The 27,619-nt window shown below is 40.5% G+C and overlaps 1 protein-coding gene across 2 annotated transcripts in view; it reads right to left on the bottom strand.

The window, feature by feature from the left end:
- The window catches only part of PAPPA2 (pappalysin 2), a 400,048-nt gene that overhangs the window by 268,246 nt on the left and 104,183 nt on the right, over positions 1-27,619 (bottom strand). The gene's annotated exons all lie outside the window — the stretch shown is intronic.

Genomic DNA, 27,619 nt, shown 5'->3' with positions numbered 1-27,619 from the left:
AAGGAAGGAAGGAAGGAAGGAAGGAAGGAAGGAAGGAAGGAAGGAAGGAAGGAAGGAGAGGGAGGGAGGGAGGATGGAAGGAAGGAGGGAAGGAAGGAAAGAAATCAAACCTTATCACTGCAAAAACCATGCCAAACATAAAAGTAAACAATGAGAGAAAGTAAGAAATAAAGAATATACAAAACATTGTGAAACAATCAATAAAATGAACTAAAAAATATAGATTGACCAAAGGGATTTTTAAAAGATCCAACTATATGTTGCCTATAAGAAACGCAATTCACCTGTAAAGACACATATAGACTGAAAGTGAAAAACAATATTCCCAGAAATGGAAATCAAAAATGAATAGGAGAAACCATACTTATATACAATAAAACAGATTTTAAGTCAAAAACTTAAAAAAATAACAAAAATGCGTTATATAATAACAACAGGATCAATTCAGTAAGAGGGTATAACAATTATGTATGTATATATGTACCCAATACAAGAGCACCCAGATACATAAAGCATATATAAAGCAAATATTATCAGATCTAAAGGGATAGCTAGACCCCAATACCCATTCTTGGCATTGGACAGTTCAGCTAGATGTAATATCGACAAAAAAGCCCATAAGATTTGAACTGGTCCATAGACTGAATGGACCTAACTGAAATTTACAGAACATTTCACACAACAGCTGCAGAATACACATTCTTTTTATCAGTACATGTAACATTCTCCAGTACTGGCAAAACATTAGGACACAAAACAGATGTCAACACAATTTTTCTTGAAACGGGGTTTTGCTCTGTCAGTCAGGCTGGAGTTCAGTGGCAGTACAGACTCAACCTCCTGGGTACAAACAATCCTCCCACCTCATCCTCTCAAGTAGCTGGGACTACAGGTGTATGCCACCACATCTACCTTTTTTTTTTTTTTTTAGTGGAGATATGGTCTTACTATGTTGCCCAGGCTGGTCTCAAACCCTTGGGCTTGAGCAGTCCTCCCATCTCAGCCTCCCAAAGTGCTAGGATTACAGGTGTGAGCCATTATGCCTAGCCTCAAAATAATTTTAAAAATCAATGTCAGCCAGACACAGTGGCTCATGCCTGTAATCCCAACATTTTGGTAGACCAAAACGGGTGGATCACTTGAGCCCAGGAGTTTAAAACCAACCTAGGCAACATAGTGAGACCATGTCTCTAAAAAAAAAATATAATATATAAAATAAAGAACATCAAATATCTTATCTGATCACAACGGAATAAAATGAGAAATCAATAATAATGGGAACATTTTCAAAACATAAAAATACATGGAAATTAAACAAGATACTCCTATATTTAATGGATGAAGAAATAATAAGATAAAATATAAATTTCTACAAAAAAATGAAAATAGAAACACAACATACCAAAACCTATGGGACACATCTAAAGCAGTATTGAGACAAGATTACAGCAATAAAAACCTACATCAAAAATTGGAAATATTCAAAAAACAACGATGCAACAAAGCACCTGAAAGAATGAGAAAAGCAAGTACAAACAAAACCAAAAATTAGTAGAAGGAAATAAATAAAAATAAAAGGGAAAATAAACAAAAGAGAGACTAAGAAAGTTCAGTGAAACAAAAACTTGATTTTTTGAAAAGATATACAAAATGAACAAACCATTAGCTAGAGTTAAAAAAGAAAAAGGCCCAAATACATAAAATTAGAAATGAGAAGATGTTATCATTGATGTCACAGAAATACAAAATATCATTACAAACTATTATGAATGCTCCAATAAATTAAAAAGCCTAGAGGAAATGGATAAATTCCTGGATGCATGCAACCTGCCAAGATTTAACCAAGAAGAGAGATAAAGCTTGAATAGATCAATAACAGGTAACAAGACTGAATCAGTGATTTAAAAAGTATCTCAACAAAGAAAAGTCTTCACTGCTTCACTACAAAATTCAAATGAAACTTTAAATAACTAATATGAATTATTTTCAACCTAATCCAAAAAAGTTTAAGGTAAGGTAGTTCTTCTAAACTCATCCTACCAGGCCAGCATAACCCTAATACCAAAACCAGACAAGGATACAGCAAAAAAAGAAAATTACCTACCAATATCCAATAAATATAGATGTCAAAATCCTCAACAAAATATTAGCAAACCAAATCCAACAGCACATCAAAAAAAGCATACATTATGATCAAGTGGGATTCATCCCAGACATGCAAAAATGGTGCAAAAATTATTTATTCATTTCAATGAATGTATTACGGAAAAATAATTTAATAAAATTCAACATCCTTTAATAATAAAAACTTTCATAAATTAGGTAGAAAGAAAGTACCCTAACACAATAAAGGCTCTAAGTGACAGCTAACATGTACTGAACAGGGAAAAGCAAAAAGTGTTTTTGCTAAGAACTGGAACAAGGCAAGGATGCCCACTCTCACCACTCTTATTTGACATAACACTGGAAGTCCTAGCCAGAGCAATTAGGCAAGACAAGAAAACAAAAGTCATCCAAATTGGAAAGAAGCAAGTAAAACTGTCCATTTGCAAATGAAGTGATCTTAAATAAAGAAAAACCTAGGCCAGGTGCCATGGCTCACGCCTATAATCCCAACACTATGCCGAGGTGGGTGGATCATGAGGTCAGGAAATCGAGACTATCCTGGCTAACACAGTGAAACCCTGTCACTACTAAAAATGCAAAAAAAAAAAAAAGGGAGGGCGGAGCAAGATGGCCGAATAGGAACAGTTCCAGTCTCCAACTCCTGGTGCAAGTGACACAGAAGACCGGTGATTTCTGCATTTTCAACTGAGGTACTGGGGTCATCTCACTGGGGAGTGCCGGACAATTGGTGCTGGTCAGCTGCTGCAGCCCGACCAGCGAGAGATGAAGCAGGGCGAGGCATTGCCTCACCTGGGAAGCGCAAGGGGGAAGGGAATCCCTTTTCCTAGCCAGGCGAACTGAGACACACAACACCTGGAAAATTGGGTAATTCCCACCCCAATACTGTGCTTTAAGCAAACGGGCACACCAGGAGATTATACCCACCCCTGGCCAGGAGGGTCCCACGGCCACGGAGCTTCCCTCATTGCTAGCACAGCAGTCTGCTATCTAACCGCAAGGCAGCAGCAAGGCTGGGGGAGGGGCGCCCGCCACTGCTGAGGCTTAAGTAGGTAAACAACCCCGCTGGGAAGCTAGAACTGGGTGGAGCTCACAGCAGCTCAAGGAAACCTGCCTGTCTCTGTAGACTCCACCTCTGGGGACAGGGCATAGCTAAAAAACAACAGGGGAAGCAGCAGAGGCCTGTGCAGACCCGAACGACTCTGTCTGACAGCTTTGAAGAGAGCAGTGGATCTCCCAATATGGAGGTTGAGATCTGAGAACGGACAGACTGCCTGCACAAGTGGGTCCCTGACCCCTGAGTAGCCTAACTGGGAGACATCCCCCACTAGGGGCAGTATGACACCCCACACCTCACAGGGTGGAGTACACCCCTGAGAGGAAGCTTCCAAAGTAAGAATCAGACAGGTACACTCGCTGTTCAGCAATATTCTATCTTCTGCAACCTCTGCTGCTGATACCCAGGCAAACAGAGTCTGGAGTGGACCTCAAGCAATCTCCAACAGACCTACAGCTAAAGGTCCTGACTATTAGAAGGAAAACTACCAAACAGGAAGAACACCTATACCAAAACCCCACCAGTACGTCACCATCATCAAAGACCAGAGGCAAATAAAACCACAAAGATGGGGAAGAAGCAGGGCAGAAAAGCTGGAAATTCAAAAAATAAGAGCGCATCTCCCCCTGCAAAGGAGCGCAGCTCATCGCCAGCAACGGATCAAAGCTGGTCAGAGAATGACTTTGACGAGATGAGAGAAGAAGGCTTCAGTCCATCAAACTTCTCAGAGATAAAGGAGGAATTACGTACCCAGCGTAAAGAAACTAAAAATCTTGAAAAAAGAGTGGAAGAATTGATAGCTAGAATAATTAATGCAGAGAAGGTCATAAATGAAATGACAGAGATGAAAACCATGACACGAGAAATACGTGACAAATCCACAAGCTTCAGTAACAGACTTGATCAACTGGAAGAAAGAGTATCAGCAATTGAGTATCAAATGAATGAAATGAAGTGAGAAGAGAAACCAAAAGAAAAAAGAAGAAAAAGAAATGAACAAAGCCTGCAAGAAGTATGGGATTATGTAAAAAGACCAAATCTACGTCTGATTGGGGTGCCTGAAAGTGAGGGGGAAAATGGAACCAAGTTGGAAAACACTCTACAGGATATCATCCAGGAGAACTTCCCCAACCTAGTAGGGCAGGCCAACATTCAAATTCAGGAAATACAGAGAACACCACAAAGATACTCCTTGAGAAGAGCAACTCCAAGACACATAATTGCCAGATTCACCAAAGTTGAAATGAAGGAAAAAATCTTAAGGGCAGCCAGAGAGAAAGGTCGGGTTACCCACAAAGGGAAGCCCATCAGACTAACAGCAGATCTCTCAGCAGAAACTCTACAAGCCAGAAGAGAGTGGGGGCCAATATTCAACATTCTTAAAGAAAAGAATTTTCAACCCAGAATTTCATATCCGGCCAAACTAACTTTCATCAGTGAAGGAGAAATAAAATCCTTTACAGATGAGCAAATGCTTAGAGATTTTGTCACCACCAGGCCTGCCTTAAAAGAGACCCTGAAGGAAGCCCTAAACATGGAAAGGAACAACCGGTACCAGCCATTGCAAAAACATGCCAAAATGTAAAGACTATCAAGGCTAGGAAGAAACTGCATCAACTAACGAGCAAAATAACCAGTTAATATCATAATGGCAGGATCAAGTTCACACATAACAATATTAACCTTAAATGTTAATGGACTAAATGCTCCAATTAAAAGACACAGACTGGCAAACTGGATAAAGAGTCAAGATCCATCAGTCTGCTGTATTCAGGAGACCCATCTCACATGCAGAGACACACATAGGCTCAAAATAAAGGTATGGAAGAAGATCTACCAAGCAAATGGAGAACAAAAAAAAAAGCAGAGGTTGCAATCCTAGTCTCTGATAAAATAGACTTTAAACCATCAAAGATCAAAAGAGACAAACAAGGCCATTACATAATGGTAAAGGGATCAATTCAACAGGAAGAGCTAACTATCCTAAATATATATGCACCCAATACAGGAGCACCCAAATTCATAAAGCAAGTCCTTAGAGACTTACAAAGAGACTTAGACTCCCATACAATAATAATGGGAGACTTCAACACTCCACTGTCAACATTAGACAGATCAATGAGACAGAAAGTTAACAAGGATATCCAGGAATTGAACTCATCTCTGCACCAAGCAGACCTAATAGACATCTATAGAACTCTTCCCCCCCAATCAACAGAATATACATTCTTCTCAGCACCACATCGCACTTATTCCAAAATTGACCACATAATTGGAAGTAAAGCACTCCTCAGCAAATGTAAAAGAACAGAAATTATAACAAACTGTCTTTCAGACCACAGCGCAATCAAACTAGAACTCAGGAATAAGAAACTCAATCAAAACCGCTCAACTACAAGGAAACTGAACAACCTGCTCCTGAATGACTACTGGGTACATAACGAAATGAAGGCAGAAATAAAGATGTTCTTTGAAACCAATGAGAACAAAGATACAACATACCAGAATCTCTGGGACACATTTAAAGCAGTGTGTAGAGGGAAATTTATAGCACTAAATGCCCACAAGAGAAAGCTGGAAAGATCTAAAATTGACACTCTAACATCACAATTAAAAGAACTAGAGAAGCAAGAGCAAACACATTCAAAAACTAGCAGAAGGCAAGAAATAACTAAGATTAGAGCAGAACTGAAGGAGACAGAGACACAAAAAAACCTCCAAAAAATCAATGAATCCAGGAGTTGGTTTTTTGAAAAAATCAACAAAATTGACAGACCACTAGCAAGACTAATAAAGAAGAAAAGAGAGAAGAATCAAATAGACGCAATAAAAAATGATAAAGGGGATATCACCACGGACCCCACAGAAATACAAACTACCATCAGAGAATACTATAAACACCTCTACACAAATAAACTAGAAAATCTAGAAGAAATGGATAATTTCCTGGACACTTACACTCTTCCAAGACTAAACCAGGAAGAAGTTGAATCCCTGAATAGACCAATAGCAGGCTCTGAAATTGAGGCAATAATTAACAGCCTACCAACCAAAAAAAGTCCAGGACCAGATGGATTCACAGCTGAATTCTACCAGAGGTACAAAGAGGAGCTGGTACCATTCCTTCTGAAACTATTCCAATCAATTGAAAAAGAGGGAATCCTCTCTAACTCATTTTATGAGGCCAACATCATCCTGATACCAAAGCCTGGCAGAGACACAACAAAAAAAGAAAATTTTAGACCAATATCCCTGATGAACATCAATGCAAAAATCCTCAATAAAATACTGGCAAACTGGATTCAGCAGCACATCAAAAAGCTTATCCACCATGATCAAGTGGGCTTCATCCCTGGGATGCAAGGCTGGTTCAACATTTGCAAATCAATAAACGTAATCCAGCATATAAACAGAACCAAAGACAAGAACCACATGATTATCTCAATAGATGCAGAAAAGGCTTTTGACAAAATTCAACAGCCCTTCATGCTAAAAATGCTCAATAAATTCGATATTGATGGAATGTACCTCAAAATAATAAGAGTTATTTATGACAAACCCACAGCCAATATCATACTGAATGGGCAAAAACTGGAAAAATTCCCTTTGAAAACTGGCACAAGACAGGGATGCCCTCTCTCACCACTCCTATTCAACATAGTGTTGGAAGTTCTGGCTAGGGCAATCAGGCAAGAGAAAGAAATAAAGGGTATCCAGTTAGGAAAAGAAGAAGTCAAATTGTCCCTGTTTGCAGATGACATGATTGTATATTTAGAAAACCCCATTGTCTCAGCCCAAAATCTCCTTAAGCTGATAAGCAACTTCAGCAAAGTCTCAGGATACAAAATTAATGTGCAAAAATCACAAGCATTCTTATACACCAGTAACAGACAAACAGAGAGCCAAATCATGAATGACCTTCCATTCACAATTGCTTCAAAGAGAATAAAATACCTAGGAATCCAACTTACAAGGGATGTAAAGGACCTCTTCAAGGAGAACTACAAACCACTGCTCAGTGAAATCAAAGAGGACACAAACAAATGGAAGAACATACCATGCTCATGGATAGGAAGAATCAATATCGTGAAAATGGCCATACTGCCCAAGGTTATTTATAGATTCAATGCCATACCCATCAAGCTACCAATGAGTTTCTTCACAGAATTGGAAAAAACTGCTTTAAAGTTCATATGGAACCAAAAAAGAGACCGCATTGCCAAGACAATCCTAAGTCAAAAGGACAAAGCTGGAGGTGTCACGCTACCTGACTTCAAACTATACTACAAGGCTACAGTAACCAAAACAGCATGGTACTGGTACCAAAACAGAGATATAGACCAATGGAACAGAACAGAGTCCTCAGAAATAATACCACACATCTACAGCCATCTGATCTTTGACAAACCTGAGAGAAACAAGAAATGGGGAAAGGACTCCCTATTTAATAAATGGTGCTGGGAAAATTGGCTAGCCATAAGTAGAAAGCTTAAACTGGATCCTTTCCTTACTCCTTATATGAAAATTAATTCAAGATGGATTAGAGACTTAAATGTTAGACCTAATACCATAAAAACCCTAGAAGAAAACCTAGGTAGTACCATTCAGGACATAGGCATGGACAAGGACTTCATGTCTAAAACACCAAAAGCAATGGCAGCAAAAGCCAAAATTGACAAATGGGATATGATTAAACTAAAGAGCTTCTGTACAGCAAAAGAAAATACCATCAGAGTCAACAGGCAACCTACAGAATGGGAGAAAATTTTTGCAATCTACTCATCTGACAAAGGGCTAATATCCAAAATCTACAAAGAACTCAAACAAATTTACAAGAAAAAAACAAACAACTCCAACAAAAAGTGGGCAAAGGATATGAACAGACATTTCTCAAAAGAAGACATTCATACAGCCAACAGACACATGAAAAAATGCTCATCTTCACTGGCCATCAGAGAAATGCAAATCAAAACCACAGTGAGATACCATCTCAGACCAGTTAGAATGGCAATCATTAAAAAGTCAGGAAACAACAGGTGCTGGAGAGGATGTGGAGAAATAGGAACACTTTTACACTGTTGGTGGGATTGTAAACTAGTTCAACCATTATGGAAAACAGTATGGCGATTCCTCAAGGATCTAGATCTAGATGTACCATATGACCCAGCCATCCCACTACTGGGTATATACCCAAAGGATTATAAATCATGCTGCTATAAAGACACATGCACATGTATGTTTATTGCGGCACTATTCACAATAGCAAAGACTTGGAATCAACCCAAATGTCCATCTGTGACAGACTGGATTAAGAAAATGTGGCACATATACACCATGGAATATTATGCAGCCATAAAAAAGGATGAGTTTGCGTCCTTTGTAGGGACATGGATGCAGCTGGAAACCATCATTCTTAGCAAACTATCACAAGAACAGAAAACCAAACACCGCATGTTCTCACTCATAGGTGGGAACTGAACAATGACATCACTTGGACTCGGGAAGGGGAACATCACACATCGGGGCCTATCATGAGGAGGGGGGAGGGGGGAGGGATTGCATTGGGAGTTATACCTGATATAAATGACGAATTGATGGGTGCTGACGAGTTGATGGGTGCAGCACACCAACATGGCACAAGTATACATATGTAACAAACGTGCACGTTATGCACACGTACCCTAGAACTTAAAGTATAATAAAAAAATAATAATAAAAAATAAAATGCATACATGTGGCCCCCCTCAAAGAAAAAAAAAATTAGCCAGGCATGGTGGCGGGCACCTCAGAAAACTGGATATCCATATGCAGAAGAAGGAAACTAGACTCCCACCTCTCACCCTATTAAAAAAAAAAATCAAAATGGATTAAAGACCTAAATGTAAGACACAAAATGATAAAGTTGCTAGAAGAAAAAATAGGGGAAACACTTCAGGATATTGGTTTGAGAAAAGATTTTATGAATAAGACTTCAACAGTACAGGCAACAAATGAAAAAACGATTGAACTGAAAGCTTTTGCACAGCAAAAGAAACAACTGAAAGAGTGAAAAGACAATCTACAGAATGGGAGAAAATAGTTGCAACTATTCAACAGTGGACTAATATCCAGAATATACAAAAAACTCAAACATTTCAATGGCAAAAATACAAATAATAGATGAAAAAATGGGAACGATCTGAATAGATATTTATCAAAAGAAGACATAAAATAGCCAACAAATATATGAAAAACTTCTCAACATCATTAATTATCAGGGAGATGCCTATCAAAATCACAATAAGATATAATTTTACCCCAGTTGGGATGGTTATTATTAAAAAGACAAAAAAAAAAAAATGCTGGCAATGATGAAGAGGAAAAGGAACTCTTACACACTGTTGGTGGGAATGTAAACTAGTACAATCACTATGGAGAACAGCATGGAAGTTCTTCATAAAACTCTAAATAGAACTATCCTATAATTCAGCAATCCCATTACTGGGTATTTATGCAAAGCAAAGGAAATCAGTATGTTTTTGCAGCACTGTTTACAATAGCCAATATATAGAATCAACCCAAGTGCCCAACAGCAGATGAATAAAGAAAATGCAGTATATGAACACAATGTAATATTATTCAGCCATGAAAAAAAGAATGAAATCCTGTCATTTGCAGCAACATAGATAGAACTGGAGGACATTATGTTAAGTGCAATAAACCAGCAACAGAAAGTTAAACATTTCATGTTCTCATTCATATGCAGAAGCATAAAAAGTTGATCTCTTAGAAGTACAAAGTAGGATAGAGGTTTTAGAGGCTTGGAAGGGTAGCAGGAAGAGGGAGATAGGGAGAAATTTGTTAAAGGATACAGAATTACAGCTAGGTAGGAGGAATAAGCTGTAATGCTCTATAGGATGACTATGGTTAAAATAATATATATGTTTCTTAATAGCCAAAAGAGAAGATATTGAATATTCCCAATACAAAAAAGGATAAATGTTTTAGATGAAGGAAATGCTAATTACTCAGATTTGATTACTACATACTTCATAAATATATACAATTATTACATATCAATTTAAAAAATAAACAAAAAATTGTAAATGTTGCTGATCTAGACGCTGCACATGTGCCACTCTATTAATCTCTACCATAAATGTATGAGCTGAGTGTATCAGACCAAAAAACTGAGAATCAGAGAAGTTGAGCAAGTCATCCACCATCTCACAGTTAGCAAATGCCAGAAAGGTATCAAAAACAAGTCTACTTGACCAAAAAGCCCATGCTCTTTCTACTACACTAAAACATTTTAAATACTAAATAATTAGTTCTTGGTTGTTGTTTTGGGGCAAGAAGAGTGACAAGGGCTGGTGAGTGTGACATTAACAAATTTGCAGACCACTACTTGCAGATGACTGGAATCTGACTCAAAAAAAATGCATAAACTGACATCCACACCTGGAAACAGTTTGGAGGACAGAACAGAGTGGCTGGCCCAGCTGTTTATATCTCCCTGTTGGCCATTAGTAAACTGACAGGCTGCCTTGCCGAACATTTGGTAAAATTTCTGGGTAGCCCTGCAGGCTTTTGACACATAACATTTAGTAATCACTTCTAGAGGACCCCAAGATAAGGAGGGGCTAATGGGAAGAGCATACAACTGAAAATTCACTTCCAAACAGATGACTTCAATCCCCACTTCCTCCTTTTTCCTGGTTTCCCCATTTGGTATGTACCTGGCAGAGTAGAAATCTGTATTTGAAGGGAATGTAACAAAAAGAGAAGTGAGATAGCCCGGCTAGGAACTGCTTCTGACCCTCAAATGCTCTAATTGTTCACCCTTTCTCTACTAGAAAGCTCCCTTCTCAGTTACTGGAACCTTCTGTCTGTGGGTTTTGACAGAATGGAGTCACCTGACCACAAGACCAGATAGACTGGGTATGCTTCAACAGTGCCCCACCACCCTAATGAGAAGGAAAAGTATAATCCACCCTGGGAATTATAATAGTCAACTAAAAAGTGAGTAAAATATCTTCTAAGAACTGTCAGAAATCCACCTGTCCTTGGTGTTCTTATTTTATAAAAGGGGAAAGGCACCATCTCATACCCTTTTCTTCCTCAAAGCCAGGTATTTCAGGAACATTGTGCCAACTTATTCCAGCGTGTTCAAATGAATGGAAAAGCAAAAAAGTGCCCCTTTTATATAGGTTATATGGCCTGATATACATTGTCAATATGTATCTCTCTCTTTGTCTGAAATGCCTCCCTTCTATGGATATGCCCTTCAGAACTTACCTTAAGTTTCATCCTGCCTGTGAAGTTTTCCTTGACTACCTTAGTCAAAGTGATCTTGTTTTGCTGAGCTTTGTTGAGCTGCTGCTATTTGTGAAGCAATCTGAGAGTCCCCTGATGACAAGAGCCTATCTTAGACATCTATGAATTTACCACGGGAGCAAGAAAGGATGGGTTGTATTTCCTTGTTTCCACTCTGCTCCTGATGTCAAATGGAGTCATGAGAGACTTGACCCAGAAAAGGAGCATTTCCCACAAGTCTTGGGGAATGCTAGTAACCTTGCAAGTGCATCTGACTTAGAGGAATGATCCAAGGGGACCAGGCATACCCCTTGCTCTGCAACTACATGTGGTTGATTTTTCCCATAATGTTAGATGAGCTTTTCCACAGTCATCACATACTAAGATGCTTTCTTCTAGATCCTACACAGTTAGATCACAGCATATGTGATAAATCTTATTGACAGCTTTTCTTGGACAAAGCCTCATTCTGGAGGGAACATTTGTCCATGGCAGAGTTTCGCCGAGGAGATCATTTAACAACAAGCCAGGGTGGCAGAAGATGAAGATAAGGTCCAGGCAGAAATGCTGCTCTTGGCACAGACACATCCATGGAATCTCACTTCCAGGAAATCCCCATGGCAGAGTTCTGCTCTGTACCTCTGGGAGGATTAAAGTTAGGAGTGAGAGTCCTCCTTCTCCAAGAAGCCCCATCAGCTTCCAGGAAGGTGAAGCTCTATTCAAAAAACAGAGGAGTCATGCAGTGTCATCAACTCTGGTAACTAAAAAAACATGCTGTGTGGTGCAAGTTTGTTTTTAGGAGGAAAACGAGCAAAAACAGGGCCAGGTTAGGTCATGACCATAAATCAACACGCTACGAGGCAAGGTCCTCTCTCAGGATGTTATGCCTGTGGCCATCCCACACACGTACGTGCGGCCTTCTGTAGAACTACTTATCCAACACCCTGACCCCCCAGAGAGAGCCTGAGGGGAATAAAAAAACCAAGGAGGAGAAGGAAAAAAAGCCATCCATCAAAGATCAGGCAAACCTGGCAGAGAGCAGGACCGTGTGAGCAGGAAGAGTGGGAGAAAGTGAAAAAAAGAAGCTTGGGGAAGTGTTTTTCAGCTGTTCTAGATAACTTTCCTTTAAGACAGGATTAGGCTTAGCTTTTATCTGTGACTCCAAGCTTTTACAAATAAGACCATGGAGTGGGAAAAACCTCCTGGGGACTGTTTCACTAGCACCTTTCCAGTAAATTTTTCACCTTCTCCTTACAGTCTATTTTTATTGTAGTCATGCTTTCATGTGCAAGGATAATAGAAAACAGGAGAGGAGATTCCCCTGGCTTTCCTTAGGCCACCTGTGTGCAGGGTGGAAGTCAATGAAGCAGATTTGCAGGGAGAGCACGGGGCTTGCTTTTGAGATTGCCTGAGAGAACAGGAAAATAGAATGGTGAGATGGGGGATAAGAATCTAAAGGAGTTGAAGAGGTGGCCTGCACATGATGCCCAAGAAGGCAGTTGGCATGGTTCCTGGCACAGTGTCAGTAAATATTAGCTACTCTTACAGTTATTATTGCTAGTTATTAGGAATGGGGAAAGTGCAGGGAGCCAAATCAGAAGCACCAACATTTTCTACACTATCTAAAATCAGCAGCACCTATCTGGAAGTCAAGCTGAAATCGCACACAGACCTCCTGAAAGACAAGTCTGGAGCCTCTCAGATTTTACTGTGGATATGAACAACCTGGGGATCTGAATAAATGCAGATTCTGTTTTAGCAACATTTTCTACACTATCTAAAATCAGCAGCACCTGTTGGAAGTCAAGCTGAAATTGCACACAGACCTCCTGAAAGACAAGTCTGGAGCTTCTCAGATTTTACTGTGGATATGAATAACCCAGGGATCTGAATAAATGCAGATTCTGATTTAGCAAGTATCAAACGGCACCTGAAATTCTACATTCCAATAGACTATCTGGTGAAACTGATGCTGCTGAATCTCAAACCATACACTGAGGAGCAGGACTCCAAATCAGAGCAGACCACAATCTGTGTCCTGAGGATGGGCCTTTGTTAGCAGTGAGTAATGGACACAGACTTATCTAGTTGCTCAATACAATCAACATCCTCAGGCTAGTCTCCACTCCTACCTTCATCTCACTTATGACAGACACACACGAACACACAGCTCCCCCGCCCTTAACATGTTTGCCTAGTGACCATTTGGGACACTTCTCTCTGCTTACATATCACCTGCACAGTAACATTGGGTGACAGCAATAGAAAAAAAGAGGGTGGAAAGACACTGATGGGGTAACTCAAAAAAGAAATACAAATTTTAAGTCTTTAGTCTCAAGAAAATGTAAATGAAGTCAAGATTAAAACTTTTGTCCTTTAAGTTGGCAAAGAGGAAGAATAGTAACAGTCTCTAGATTTGGTGACACTGTGGGGAAAAGGGCACACTCATGCACGGCTGGAGTGAGAGAAAATTAGTAAACCATTCCGGAAAACCATTTAGCAACAATTTGCCAGAAACAGCCACACCCTCCAGCCCAGTAATTTCACTTCTAGGAATCATTGTTAGGGAAACAACCCAAGAACTAAGGATGAACATGGATGTTCAGAACGGCACTATTTACAATAGAGAAAGAGTACAGTCCATCTGAACAACAGACTACTACCCTACCATTACAAAATCACACTTGAGAAGAATATTTAGAGACACAGGAAAATATTCACAGCCTACTTATTAGAAAACAAAGTAAGTTCTGGGACAATACGTATGCTCTGATTCAAATGGTATAAAATAATAAATAGGTGTTAATTTCCTAAGTACAGATTTACAGGAAAAGTATTTTTTAAACTTCTACAGTAAACCACTTATCTGAGTCTGCTCATCTCTAGAATAAAACTAATGATATATCTACCTCATTTGAAGATTAAATACATTAATACATGTAAAGCCTAACTATAGTAAACACTCAAAAATGTTAGCTGTTATTAATTATGGGCATTTTTGTCTGGTTTGCTGCCATATCTCCAGTGCCTGGAACAGAACTTAGCACATATTAGAGACTTAATAAATATTTGTTGAATATACAAATTCATGAATGCATTACACACGGCATGCAGGGCACTGGCATGAAAACCAGATATGCTCATTGGAGCAGATCATAAAGGACATTGAGTAAGAGTGAACAAGATTTGACTTTGCACTCTGAGTGACAAATCAGGAGCCACTGAAGGATATCAAAGGTAAACATGGCAGATGGTGATCTAATCAGATTTATTTGTCTAAAATTATAATGATTATATTAAAAAATTATAATAATAATGACAATGTAAGGACAAAAATAGATAAATGCTTGCCAACCGACCATTTCCATTTCTGCATGGGCTTGGGGTTAATTAGAGGAATTCTGCACACTGTGGAAAGTCAAGAAAGCAAAGGACTTGGGTCACTGGGAAGCCCACAACTGCAAAGAACCAGGTCCAGCATGCCACTGACCTGAGATAAATCTGGAGCAGCAGGGGTCTCGTTCCTAAGGAAGCTTCCTTGGCCATCCAGCAAGTATAAACATGGCTTTAGGCACTCATCACCTACTGCCTGGGTGTCACGCATTGCTTAACAACCAGGATATATTCTGAAGAATGTGTCATTAGGCAATTTTGTCATTATGTCATAGAGTGCACTTACACAAACCTAGAACATACCGAGGCTATATGGTATAGCCTATTGCCTCTAGGCTACAAGCCTGTACAGCATGTGACTGTACTGGATACTGTAGGCAACTGTAAAACAAATGGTATTTTTGTATCTAAACATACCTAAACATAAAAAAGGTACAGTATAGTTGTTATGGTATTATAATCTTATGTGGCCACTATCGTATACATGGTCTGTTGTTAACTGAAACATCATTATGCAAAACATCCGTGTATTTTCTTGCTGAAAAAGTAACCCAGAGGGATCAGTAAAAGCTACCTAAGTAGTCAACCTGGAGTTATCCTGTGCCTTCCAGAGAGTAGCCAATACCTTCAGGTGCCTCATGAGAATCTCCTAGGACAATTCTGCCCCATTCTCAACTTCCCAAACTCTCTAAGCCTTGATCTAGACCCACGAATAGCCAAAGGGAGCTGCCCAGCAGTCATTTGAAAATTTTTTTAAAATAGTAAACGATATTCTAGGTAAAAAATCAAATGGTGGGGCTAGAGCCACCATCTAGATCAACTAGCTAAATTACTAGATAAACTAAATGTAATAGCTCTACAATCTCAAGCAACATACTGAAATCCTCAATACCTCATTTTCCCCATCCAGTAAATGGAGATATTAATAGTATTAATTTATACAGTTTCGGACAACACAAAACTAATTTGTGCATGTAAAATACAGTACTTATTATGCTCAGCACATAATAAATACTCCATGTTATTATTCCTGGCTAATATTATTATCATCTTAACATATATAGGCCTATGTCTTCAACTGTATTATAAGTTACTTGACAGCTGGCAAATTCTGCCTTGTACTTCTCCACATTCATTTGTATCAAGGCCAACATCTTGCCCATGATAAAAATAAGTAATTCACTAATGGATTGAATCGACAACAGATAATTAGCAGAGATGTCGATGGTATCCTCCAAAACAATGATGTGTCAAATGACACTCCATTCCCCCTAATTAAAAAAAATCCCTTTATTACCCTTTCCCACCCAACACACACACACACACATACATACATCAGTTACTCCCCACAACAAGAACAGTTACTGACTTGACCTAGCACAGCTCTGCCTACAGTGCCCCCCTCTAAAAGCATGCCAGCTTTTCATTCCCTTTGATATTACCTACGAGGGATCAGGAAGAATCAAGAGTCATGACCAGACTTGTCACTCCCCACACATCTTGGACAATTTTCTCTAGAGTCAATACTTTGCTCCAATACCATCCATTATCTCAGTACATTTGAGAAACTTTAAATTATTTTTCCTCCAACTAAATTATTTAGTTGAAAAAGTAATATATTTTCTATGTCTAGTCATTACCCCCAAAAGAGAGAGAAAGATAGAGAGAGAAAAAGAGAAACTTCCTGAGTAATTTTAAACACATGATTTTTTTGGAGTGTAATTTCAATCATTTTTAATAATCTTCAAGAACAACCAGTGTGAAATTTCCTGAGCATTCTATATTCTCTGCTGGTCCTGTGACTATGGAATTCCATAAACAGCACATCAATGTCCAATGGCTAACTGGCTGCAGTTTCCATAATGAGCATATAGAATGTGAGGAGGTGTCGGGCGCTGTTCCTCAACAGAGGTGGAGAGCTACCTGTAGGCTTCTCTTTCTATCAAGATGATCTTCCACCTAAACGAAAATAGGAATTCATGCGCATGGAATTCCAGTAGCACAACAGAAAGGATCTACATCCCCTAATGCAGAGGATAGCTCGTGCAAAAGCCAAGAAGTCATACACCTTAGGGGGCGTGAAGTGGGTCACATTCCTTAACCTTGATAAGATACCTTATTGCCCAGCACCTGTCATCCTGGAAGAGACACAGAGACCTGGTGGCACCCACAGCAAGGTGCCTCAGCACTTCTCCACCCTCACCCCATCTCTCTCAAGGTTCTTTTGAGAATTCTTTGATAACTCCAGTGAGGCAGCACCACATCAATTTCCCAGATTTTCCTCTTCTCAGTCAAATAAAGAATTTTGAGATCCCTCTCGGAAATTTTCTTTGGGGTTCCTGTTATCAGGTACAGTTTATAGAATTAATACTACCCTTAAAAAGTGTTTAAATAGTGTTAAATATATACTCAGTGATCCAGGGACATTACAGGAGACATTATTTAAAGCAAGTGTGAAGAAAATCCTATTGCAATGAAAATGACCTCTAAGCTTATCCATCAGCTAAGGTTAGATATTAGCATGTCAGGTTTTCTTAAAGTGAAATATTGTATGACTTTCACAGCCTTAGTAATTGTCCAATGTGTCTTATATTGCTTTAGTGGACACATCCTACTCGCACTCACTTAATAATACCTGAATGTTTTTTGCTTTTTGTTTTTGTCTCTACCATGTGGTTACAAACAACCCAAGGAGACTCTGACTGCTTTCTAAGAAGCAATTTGTTGGTGAGGTTAGGCAACCCAGGGACCACACAAAACCAAATACTATGGCAATCAGAACCTAAAGGCTCAGAGTCTCTTTTTCTCCCCACTGGTTTGAGAGTCTGAGAGGAAACCAGAGGATACAGAGTCTGTGTGTTCTCAAATTGAACCCAGGTGAGTCTTCAGAACCCAGTGTTCAAAGAGGATGCGTAAAGCTGACCTCTGGGTCAACCTCTGCTGTGCAATAGCTTTGGCTGCTTGGCCCCTGAGTGAGAAAGAGAAAGGTCAAGGAAACTAAGTGATCTAAGGAATTGACATAGGTTAAGTAAGGACTAAAGCCATACATTTTCTTATTGAAAATCTTTCTAAAATGTTTCCTTCTGCTTTCCAGTAAGAGGCTTAAATTAGTCAGAAGCATCCTGGAGGAGTGGAAATAACACCAAATTAGGAGCCAAGAACTTGGATTGGGGTCTCAGTCTGCCCCTGTGTAATGTCAGGAAACTGCCTTTCCCTCTCTGGGTCTCACTGCCCCATCTGTGAAGGAGAGATGGGCTGGGTTGTCTCCTGGCCTGTGATACTCTGACAGCCCATGCCCAGAATCTTCATCTCGAGGTTTATCTTGAAGGGCTTTAAGATCATCAGCCTTCTAACCACTTCTCACTACTCCATACCCTGAGTCTGTGGCCAGAGAAGGTAAAAAGGATTGGGCTGAACCCATAAGTTAATGGGCAGGTTTTGTTTCTACTGGATTCTTCTTTTGAATTTATCTTGCAGTCACATATCTCTATCTCCTAAGAAGCAGGATAATTAAAATATTAGAGTTAGTTAAGAATAGTGGTTATGTGGAATCTGTGTAATCAACATCTCACTACAAATAATTGCATGCTAAGTTATATCACATTAATATACATGCAACAAGCATTCAGGAGGAGAGTTTGCATGGACTAGAATGGGTAGAGAAGGCCTTGGGAATGAGGAATATGAGCCAGACCTGGCCAGTTTGGATAGCAGCATCTTTGGGGTAAGCCCTGGGTCCCTTCTGTGACATCACATCATCACAGAAGGGTGAAATAGCAACAGGAATTAACCAAGCCCTAACGTTCCAGGCATGGCACTCAACACATAGTTTGTATAAATGTATTTAACCACAACAATTCTGAGACGGAAATTACCATTGCCCCCATTTTACAGATGAGGGATTTCAATTTGCCAAGTTACCACAGCTAGTAAAGGGCTTGAACCCAGACCTTCAGGCTCCAGATCCTGCATTCTTAGCTATACAGTGAGGGAAAGAATTTAAATGGATGAGGAGGTGGAGGTAGGAAAATTAAGGTGATGGCTTGCACAAAGGTAAGGAGCAGTTAATGAGTGAGTCATGTGGAGAGAAGAGAAAGGAATATCATTCATTCTAGGGAGTCAGGAGAGATCCAGTTCTGTGTGTATGAGGAGCTAGATTGTCCTCCATGCATCCATTCAACGCTATTGCCCATTCTGCTGCAGGCCCAGGTGCTGGAGTGACACACAGATGATGGAGATCCATAGAAGCCCCCAGAAGCCTACAGGCTATCTGAAGGCTTCCACTGCTAAGCAGCTTGGACTTTCAGGAAGTGAGAACAGTGTGGGAGAGAGGAGGACAGTAGCAATGTAGGGAGGCAGGGTCAGGAGAGGAGATGTTCACAAAAGGGCTGGGAATGGCAAAACGAACAGCTGCCTTCTTCAAATGTGCTTGGCTTTTGGCAGCGCACCACAGTAGAGGACATAGATGCTAAGTTTCCAGAAATGCTGTAAGCGGAGAGCCAGAGGGGCTGGGACCACCTCCTTGTGCCCCCTCCTCTGCCATGGCACCCGGCTGTCACCTGCCTGACCTCAGCCCAGGACCAGCCATGGCAGAGGAGGGGACACAAGGAGGTGGTCCAAAGGCCCAGCGAGGCTGCCACACCCAGGAGGGAGGGTTGCCCATGTTTCCTTTTATCTTCAGGATCCATGCCATGGGTTTTATTATAAGGACTATAAGGATATTCTATTGTGCAATTATTTCAAGTTACTAATGTGCCTTGAAACAAACAATGTCTAAAATAGAGCTCTGCTGTGGTTAGTGTTTACTATTATTCTGCATAAAGTTGGAGTTAATTTCAAAAATAGTAATTGAATACCTACTTTGTGCTCAAGAAGCATCAGTTGAATACATGAATTAGTGAGTGAGCGAATGGCTAATAAATAAACTGAGCTAGGAACAGTCTATAAACACATTCGATGTTAAAATAATTTCACCCTCCCAAAAGAGCAAAGACAGAAAACCAAACACTGCATGTTCTCACTCATAGGTGGGAATTGAACAATGAGAACATTTGGACACAGGAAGGGGAACATCACACACCGGGGGCTGTCGTGGGGTGGGGAGAGGGGGAGCGATAGCATTAGGAGATATACCTAATGTAAATGACGAGTTAATGGGTGCAGCACACCAACATGGCACATGTATACATACGCAACAAACCTGCACGTTGTGCACATGTACCCTAGAACTTAAAGTATAATAGTAAAAAAAAACATATCTTCACACACACAAAAAATAGAGTTTTTAAAACTCCAGATTTTCAAAGGGCCGGAGAAGGAGCAAACGTTGGAGAGACTTTGAACTCAAGGAGTGTTTCCTGGCCCCCTGGTGGCTTCTTCTTCTGGTAGCAAGATCTACGTTTCTCTAGGTATATACGCTCCTCCTCTTCCTCCTGCCTACGGGAATAATGTGCACCAAACAAAAGTTCTATGAGAATGAGAAAAAGACAACCCAGAAGAAGTAGATAAATGGAAAAGATAATTTCTGAAAGTTTAGAAATAAACATAGCTAAACCAAATTGTAAATTATATTCAGTTTTTCTATGAGACAAATTCCTAGTCTACATTTGTCAGGTATATGCAGATTTGTGGGGAGGAGAAAGTGGGGAGTTCAGGTAGAAGGTAAGGATAACTCCTCCTTCTAGATACTATTGAGGGGAATTTAAACTTCCTAGCCATCTTCAACATCAATAGAACTTAAAGATTACCAGGTTTTCATGTGCCTACTTCCAAAGAGAATTAGTTCATCCTTCATCCTCTTATCAAATACATATTGAATGAGTTACTTGTTATTAACTGACAAAGCACTAGGTGCTAGGAAGGCAGCAAGGAACCAGATGCAGCCTCTGACCCCAAACAGCTTACAGCCCAGTGGGAGCTAGCCTAGAATAGAAATGACTGGGCATTGAAACCATGTCTGCTTATTTAACATCAAACACCCTGTCCAGTGCCTAGCAGACAGTAGGAGCTCAATGAGCTTGTGTTCAATTAATGAGAAGTAAAATGGAAATTACCGTAGGTTTCTCTTAGTGTCTTCATAAGGCACAGTATAAGGTATCAGGAAAATGCACTGGACAGCAAACCTAAAAGTCTTTAGAGAGGCCAAGGAAGAGTTCCTGAAAGAGATGTCATATTCACTAAAAATCTAGGGGGTTAAGTAAGAACAATTCAGGTGCATTTGGTTTTGGGGAGTAGTTTCATATTAGGAGAAAAATTACAAAGGATAGACATCAGGGGCTAGATGCCAGGGAGAGTGGTGTATCTGTGTCACTGCTACTGGTTTGGTGTTGCTAGAAATTGGACTGGAAGTATATGTGTGAGTGCATGTGAGTGCTCACACATGTGTGCACGTGTGTACATATGGGTGTGCAAGTTTGTGTAAGTGTGCCTGTATATATGTGCATGCATGTGTGCACATGAGTATGCATGGGTGTGTGTGTCTATTGTAGAGGCAGTGATGAGACTGAAAAGGTAAGTAGGGTCTCATATGACAACTTAAGGAAGCTGAACTTTATCCTGAGGGTGCAGCAGAGTCATCTGATGGTTGTAGGCAGGAAAGTGACTTGAGCTGCTTTGTATTTGAAAATGCTCTTCTTGGTTGCAATCAAACAGCTGAAGAATAAATTGATCTCTCGGTTTAGAGATGCTCAGAATTATTGTAACCAATACTTAGCTTTAGTTTGGTTATTGGGATGAATACAACAGGGCCAAAAGAAACTGAGGAGGCCAACCACATAGGATTTGGTGATTGATTATTGGCATTACATGTCATGTGGAAAGCGAGGGGCAGTGATGTGAGACAGGAACTCCCAGAGTTCTTGGCCCTTTGCTGAGATAGAGGAAACAGGACAAGCAATGGTTGTGAGACAGATGAAGGGTTCAGTTGAGGAAGGTTGGGGCTCTTCAATCCTTACTGCTCTTGAGATAAAAGATAGTGACAACATAGCACAGTGGAAAAGAACTCTCAGGACAAACGTCCAGGTTCACATCTTGGCTCTGCCTGCACCAACTGTGTGACCTTGGACAGTATCCTGTTTCTCTCTATGCTCTGGTTCTCCGTCTTCTTCTTTGAGTTGTCCTGGGGAGCATGTGAGTTAATATTTGTAAACAGACCGCAGTAATGCTTGGCACAGAGTAAGTGCTACAGAACCACTTGTCAAAGGAAAATTTATGCAATAGTTTCTTTAGAGTGATTGAGCTTGCATTTGCATGCTTTACATTTCTGTTACTTTATCTACCATCATCTTCCTGTGTTTATGCTGTCTCCTACTTTAGATGACCAGTTATTTAATACAAGACCTTGAGTCTTGGATCTTTCTGAATTTAAAATAAAATCTCTGAACCCGTATCTACTTCTGACATCTCCTCTGCCCCTTCCATCACAGCCGAGTTTCTGCATAGAGTACAATAGACTTCGCTCCCTGTCTTCACTCCCTCACTCCCTTACCTCTCATTTGTATCTCTACTTAATGTGATATGGATGCACCCACAACTGAGGTGTGAAACTGCTCTCCCTAAAGTCATCCATGATTTCCTGAGTGGTAAATCCAGTGCACCTACTTTAGGCCTGATGTGTTATTTGGTGCTCCTGTGCCATTTGACACTTTGAAAACTGTCATTTTCTCTTTGCCCTAATTCTGCTACTTCCCAGTACTCTTTCTGTTTCTCTGGTTACCAGCTCTCCTTCCCTAGCCTCAAGAAATCCTTTGGTTTATCCAGGCAGGACCAGTCACTCTCAGTAGCCAGGCTATAATAATCTGTTTACATATACACATATAATCTGTTATTAAAACAAATTTAATAATTTGTTTACAGTTTATAGGCCTAAACTCTGAGCACCTTCCAGGCAAAACTCCTGCCTTAGTAGTTCTTGATTCCCCAACATGTGGTTAAAGCCTCGATATTTCACTTAATAGAAGCTCAATAAATATTGAATGAATGAACAAATAGAACTAAAGTACTTTTATAACCTGCCCAGAATGTAGAGCAATTATTTGTAGGAAAGTTAGCAAATGCTGAGTCACCACTTGAATGATGACTCATTAACTGATTAACTTATAGGCTCTGCAATGTTCCCTCTGATTAGGTAACTGGATTTCTAATGTAGAAATGAGCCATACTTGCTCGTCTTGATAGCCTAACCAGTTGCCATGGCAATACTTCAAATGTTCTGAGACTTTGGGTTCCAGTTTCCACATTTTATATTTGGGCAGAACCACTTTTCTTCTCCACTCAATTCTGACTCATAAAGAGAACTAGGATGTTTTTGTTTGCCCACTGAGTTTTCTTTACTGGATGTTCTCTTTTAAAAATCCAAGGAGGAAGATTGTTTTGAGACAGGTAGTAAACATGGGAAAGAAACAATGCTGTTATTTTTTGGATACAAACTTAGCATAGAAATATGCTTTCTGGAAGGTGCTAGGGCAAGGGGCTGTATGATGTGAGCTGAAACTGATCTGATGAGCCCCCAGAGCAACGTAATTCCATGTACTCAAGAGCAGAAGTATGGAATCTGTGTCCTTGTTTATGACATTAGGAACTGAAGCTAATGGATGTGCAGGGTATACAGGTTCAGGAGCCAAACTAAGGTGTTGCCCTTCTGTTAGTAAACACCAAATAAAGTGTTTATTTAGCCTCCTCAAGGCACAGATTAGAACAGGAAAGAGGAGTCAGACCTCTTGGCACACACATTCTGAGTGAATCACATGGTCAGCCCAAAGAAACAAGAAAGAAGTGCACAAAGGAGGAGGCAGGAGGTGAGGAAGGACAAATTGTTGCTGCTGACAAGAGAATAGTTGGATGTATTTGGGCTGCCAAAAGTGATTCCTACTTTCCAACCCTGCCTCTGTCACTCCTGAATATTTCCAACCTGACAATCTTTGCTCCACCCCGAGAACTACACCGAGAGTCTCTGTGGGTTTCCATCTCATTCCTGTGGTCTGAGAAAGAACACACAGCTCCCAGAGGATTGGTGGTGAGCAGTAATGGTGCCACCTTGGTCAGTCAAAGCCTCATCCACTGCATTGTCTCCCTGAGATGCAAAGGACCAAGAATAGTATATTTTACAGTAAATGAAAACTGGGGAATGAGGAGAGGAAAGGCAGTAACAGGTGCCAGGCACTGAAGCTGGAGTGTGGTGAATAGGATAATCACAGGCCATTCTTACAGAAAATCCCTCTACGCCACTGCCTGGAAGTGATTCTCCTTCCCCCACCTGCACCCCAAACAACTGGACGACCCCAAAGGCCCAGATCTAACCCTGTGAGTCAGACACCAAACCCTGAACAGTCTGCCAAAGAACCCAGCTGGGGCCAGACATAGAGCTGGAATCTAGGAGAAAGTTCATGGCTATGTGAGCTATGTGAGCTTCATCTTCCCTCCTCCCCTTGGTTTCTCTTCTCTTTTTCTTTCTGAAGGTGCTGCTGCATCAGAATCTGATACACCGTGACTTCTAAGTGCCTAAGTGTTTCCTGTATGCCTAGCATTGAAGATTCAGCCAGGTTGCAGGTAATAGGAAGTAATATGCTTCAGGCCAAAGGTGAAGGTTCAGAGAAGCAAAAGCCCATCTTAGGATACCTTCAAGGAGCTAGAAGAGGGAGCTTGGTGAGAGAACCCACTTCAACTAGGAAGGACTCCCTGCGATTGCAGAGGCCTCAGCATCAGAGCCCCAGATGTCTCTTCTCATTGTACAATAATGGCACATTTCTCCAAGACCACTGAGGTGCTCTCAGATGCTGGCAGTGGCCAAACCATACTCACCAGTGATGTCACAGAAGCCCATTTTATTTTATTACTTTATTTTATCACTTTATTTTATTGAGACAGGTTCTCATTCTGTCCCCCAGGCTGGAATGCAGCGGCACAGTTACAGCTCACTGCAGGCTCGACCTGAACAGGCTCAGGTGGTCCTTCCACCTCAGCCTCCTGAGTAGCTAGGACCACAGGTGCATGCCACTACATCCAGCTAATTTGTGTATGTTTTGTAGAGATGGGGTTTCATCATATTTCCCAGGCTGGTCTTGAACTCCTGGCTTCAAGTGATCCGCCTGCCTCAGCCTCCCAAAGTGCTAGATTTACAGGCGTGAGCCACTGTGCCCAGCCCCCATTTCATTTTAGAGGGTCAGAGGTATAAAACCAAGCCTCCATGCATTGATGGGGATTACTAAATTGTGCACCTTGGAAAACAGTCTGGTAGGGCCTCAAAATGTTAAATATATAGTCATCATATGACCCAGAAATTCTACTCCTGGGTATCTAACCAAAAGACATAGAAAAAATATCCACTTGTACACAATGTTCACAAAAGCCAAAAAGTGGAAACAACCAAAATATCCAGTAACTGAAGATTGGATACACAAATGAATGGAATATTACTTAACAATAAAAAGGAATGAAGTGCCAATACATGCTGCAACATGGATAAGCCTCAAGTGAAAGAAGTCAGCCACAAAAGATCATATATTGTATAATCTCATTTTTATGAAATGCACAGAATGGGCAAAATGTATAGAGATAAAGAGTAGGTTGCCAATGGTTATGGCTATGGTGAATTTGGAAAGGAGGGGAGGGAAGTGGGTAGGGCTAATGGGTACAGCATTTCTTTCGGGTGCCATTAAAATATTCTAAAATTAGATTGAGATAATTGATTGAGATAATTGAGATAATAGATTGAGATAAGTCTGTAAGAATACTAAAGACATTATTTGTACACTTTAAACATGTGAAGTTTAAGATAAGTCACATCTCAGTATGCTTTTTTTCTTTAAAAAAAAAAAAAAAAAGGAAAGAAATAAATATAAACTCTACCTGGAGTGCTCATACCAAGAAACTAGCATGATTTGTTTCCTGCAAGAAATATCTGGGAAGTTTTGTTTATACTTCAACAAAAGGTATGCCCCTACCACTGATACTGCCATAGTCTCTCTGTTGGAGTTATTTTTCATAGCGTGAAACTAGAAAGGAAAGCACAAAAGCACGGTGGAAAAAGCAGTTGGCAAACTATTGCTCATGAGAAAAATCTAGCTTGCCATCTGTTTTTGTAAATAAAGTTTTGTTGGAACACAGGCATAGAAATGTGTTTACATATCATTTATGACTGCTTGCACATTATAACAACAGAGTTTAATTTTTTGCAACAGAGACTGCATGGCCCAAGAAGCCTAAATTATTTACTATCTGTCCTTTTACAGGAAAAGTCTGCTGTCTTCTGCCCTGGACTCAAGAGCCTGGACTCAAGAGTCTAGAGTCCTGCAACTTGAATCATGGTCCACAAACTAGCAACAGCAACAGCACCTGAAGCCTGTTACAAATGCAGAATCTCAGGCTGCCCAGGACCTGTTGAACCCAAATCTGCATTTGCATAAGGTAGCTGTGTTAGCACAAGAAGTAGATGCCAATATAGGATTAAATATGTAGGATCTTACTGGGGGAGACAACTCTGAGGAAATATAGAGAGATGCTGAAAAGGCTAGGAGAGCCATCAGTCATTGCTGCAAGTCTGACTCTGAAGCAAAAAAAAAAAAAAAAAGAGAGAAGGAAGGTGGGATGGAAGTGTTGTTGACTACAGTGCAGTCTAAGGAATTTCCTGCAAGGCCTTTTTGAGTCCTTCAGCCAAAGTCAACGACTGTCTCTCAGGAACTGGTCTGCCTTTATCCATGCCACCCCAGGGATCTGTGGCCTCAGTGCAAATGCAGTGATGTGTTTCAGAGCACAGCGCCTGGGGTCCTTGGTCCATGAAACTCCCTGCAGTGTGCAAGACGTACTTACATTGCACCTGCTGCCAGGCGCATTGCCATGGCAGACTTCTTAAGAATAGTCTCAGCTGATCTCTATTCACATTGAAGTTTGAGAAGCAATGTTCTAAAGCATGAGTTGGCAAACTTTTACTACAAAGGGCCAGACAGTAAATATTTTGGGCTTTGTGGGCCAAAAGGTCTCTTTTGCAACTACTTACCTCCACCAGTTAGCAGGGAAGTCACCACAGAGAACACATAACCAAATAGGTGTGGCTGTGTGCCAATAAAACTTTATTTACAAAAACAAGCTTCAGCTTTAGACCTGATGTGACCCACAGGCCATAACATGCCAACCCCCACTCTAGAGTTGTGGGGTTTAAACTTCCTTAAAATAATTAAGCCCCTCCTTCACATGAAACAGGTAAGGGAGGGATGCTCCTATTGAAGGTGGAAAGGGAACGCTGCACTCAGTGATTTCCCCTCAGAAGCTACGAAGACACCTCAGTAGGCAGCAAAAACAGAATCTGAAAGCCACTGCTGTGGATCCCACAAAGAGACTCCAGTTTCAGAAAGTTCCTCCCACCCTTTTATTCATCCCTAATGGGCAGTCTGCAGTCTAAATTTCTATTTTTTCTATTCTACAAACATAACTGAGAGTCTCTAATACTGTGCTAGATATTTTGGAAGGACAAAAGTTAATCAGACATGCGTTTGGCTCTGGAGGAATTACCGTTGGATAGAAATGAGACATGCACATAACAAATAAGGCAGGAAGCAATATGCACCCTAGGAAACCACACATGAAGAGCCCTGGAGGCAGAGACATAGAGAAAATTACTTTCCCATAGGGATGAGGGGCATGGCCACAGGCTGTAAGAAGGGTCATAGTCACAGTCTGTTTTACTTCTTAAACCAGATACCATACAGTCTCTCCATGTTCCTCTCTTCTTGGGGGCCATATAGCCACATGATAAAA

Source organism: Piliocolobus tephrosceles, chromosome 1 (assembly GCF_002776525.5).
Source record: "Piliocolobus tephrosceles isolate RC106 chromosome 1, ASM277652v3, whole genome shotgun sequence".
Classification (NCBI taxonomy): domain Eukaryota; kingdom Metazoa; phylum Chordata; class Mammalia; order Primates; family Cercopithecidae; genus Piliocolobus; species Piliocolobus tephrosceles.
The sequence above is the reverse complement of the archived record's forward strand: the minus strand, read 5'-3'. Positions and strand labels throughout refer to the sequence as shown.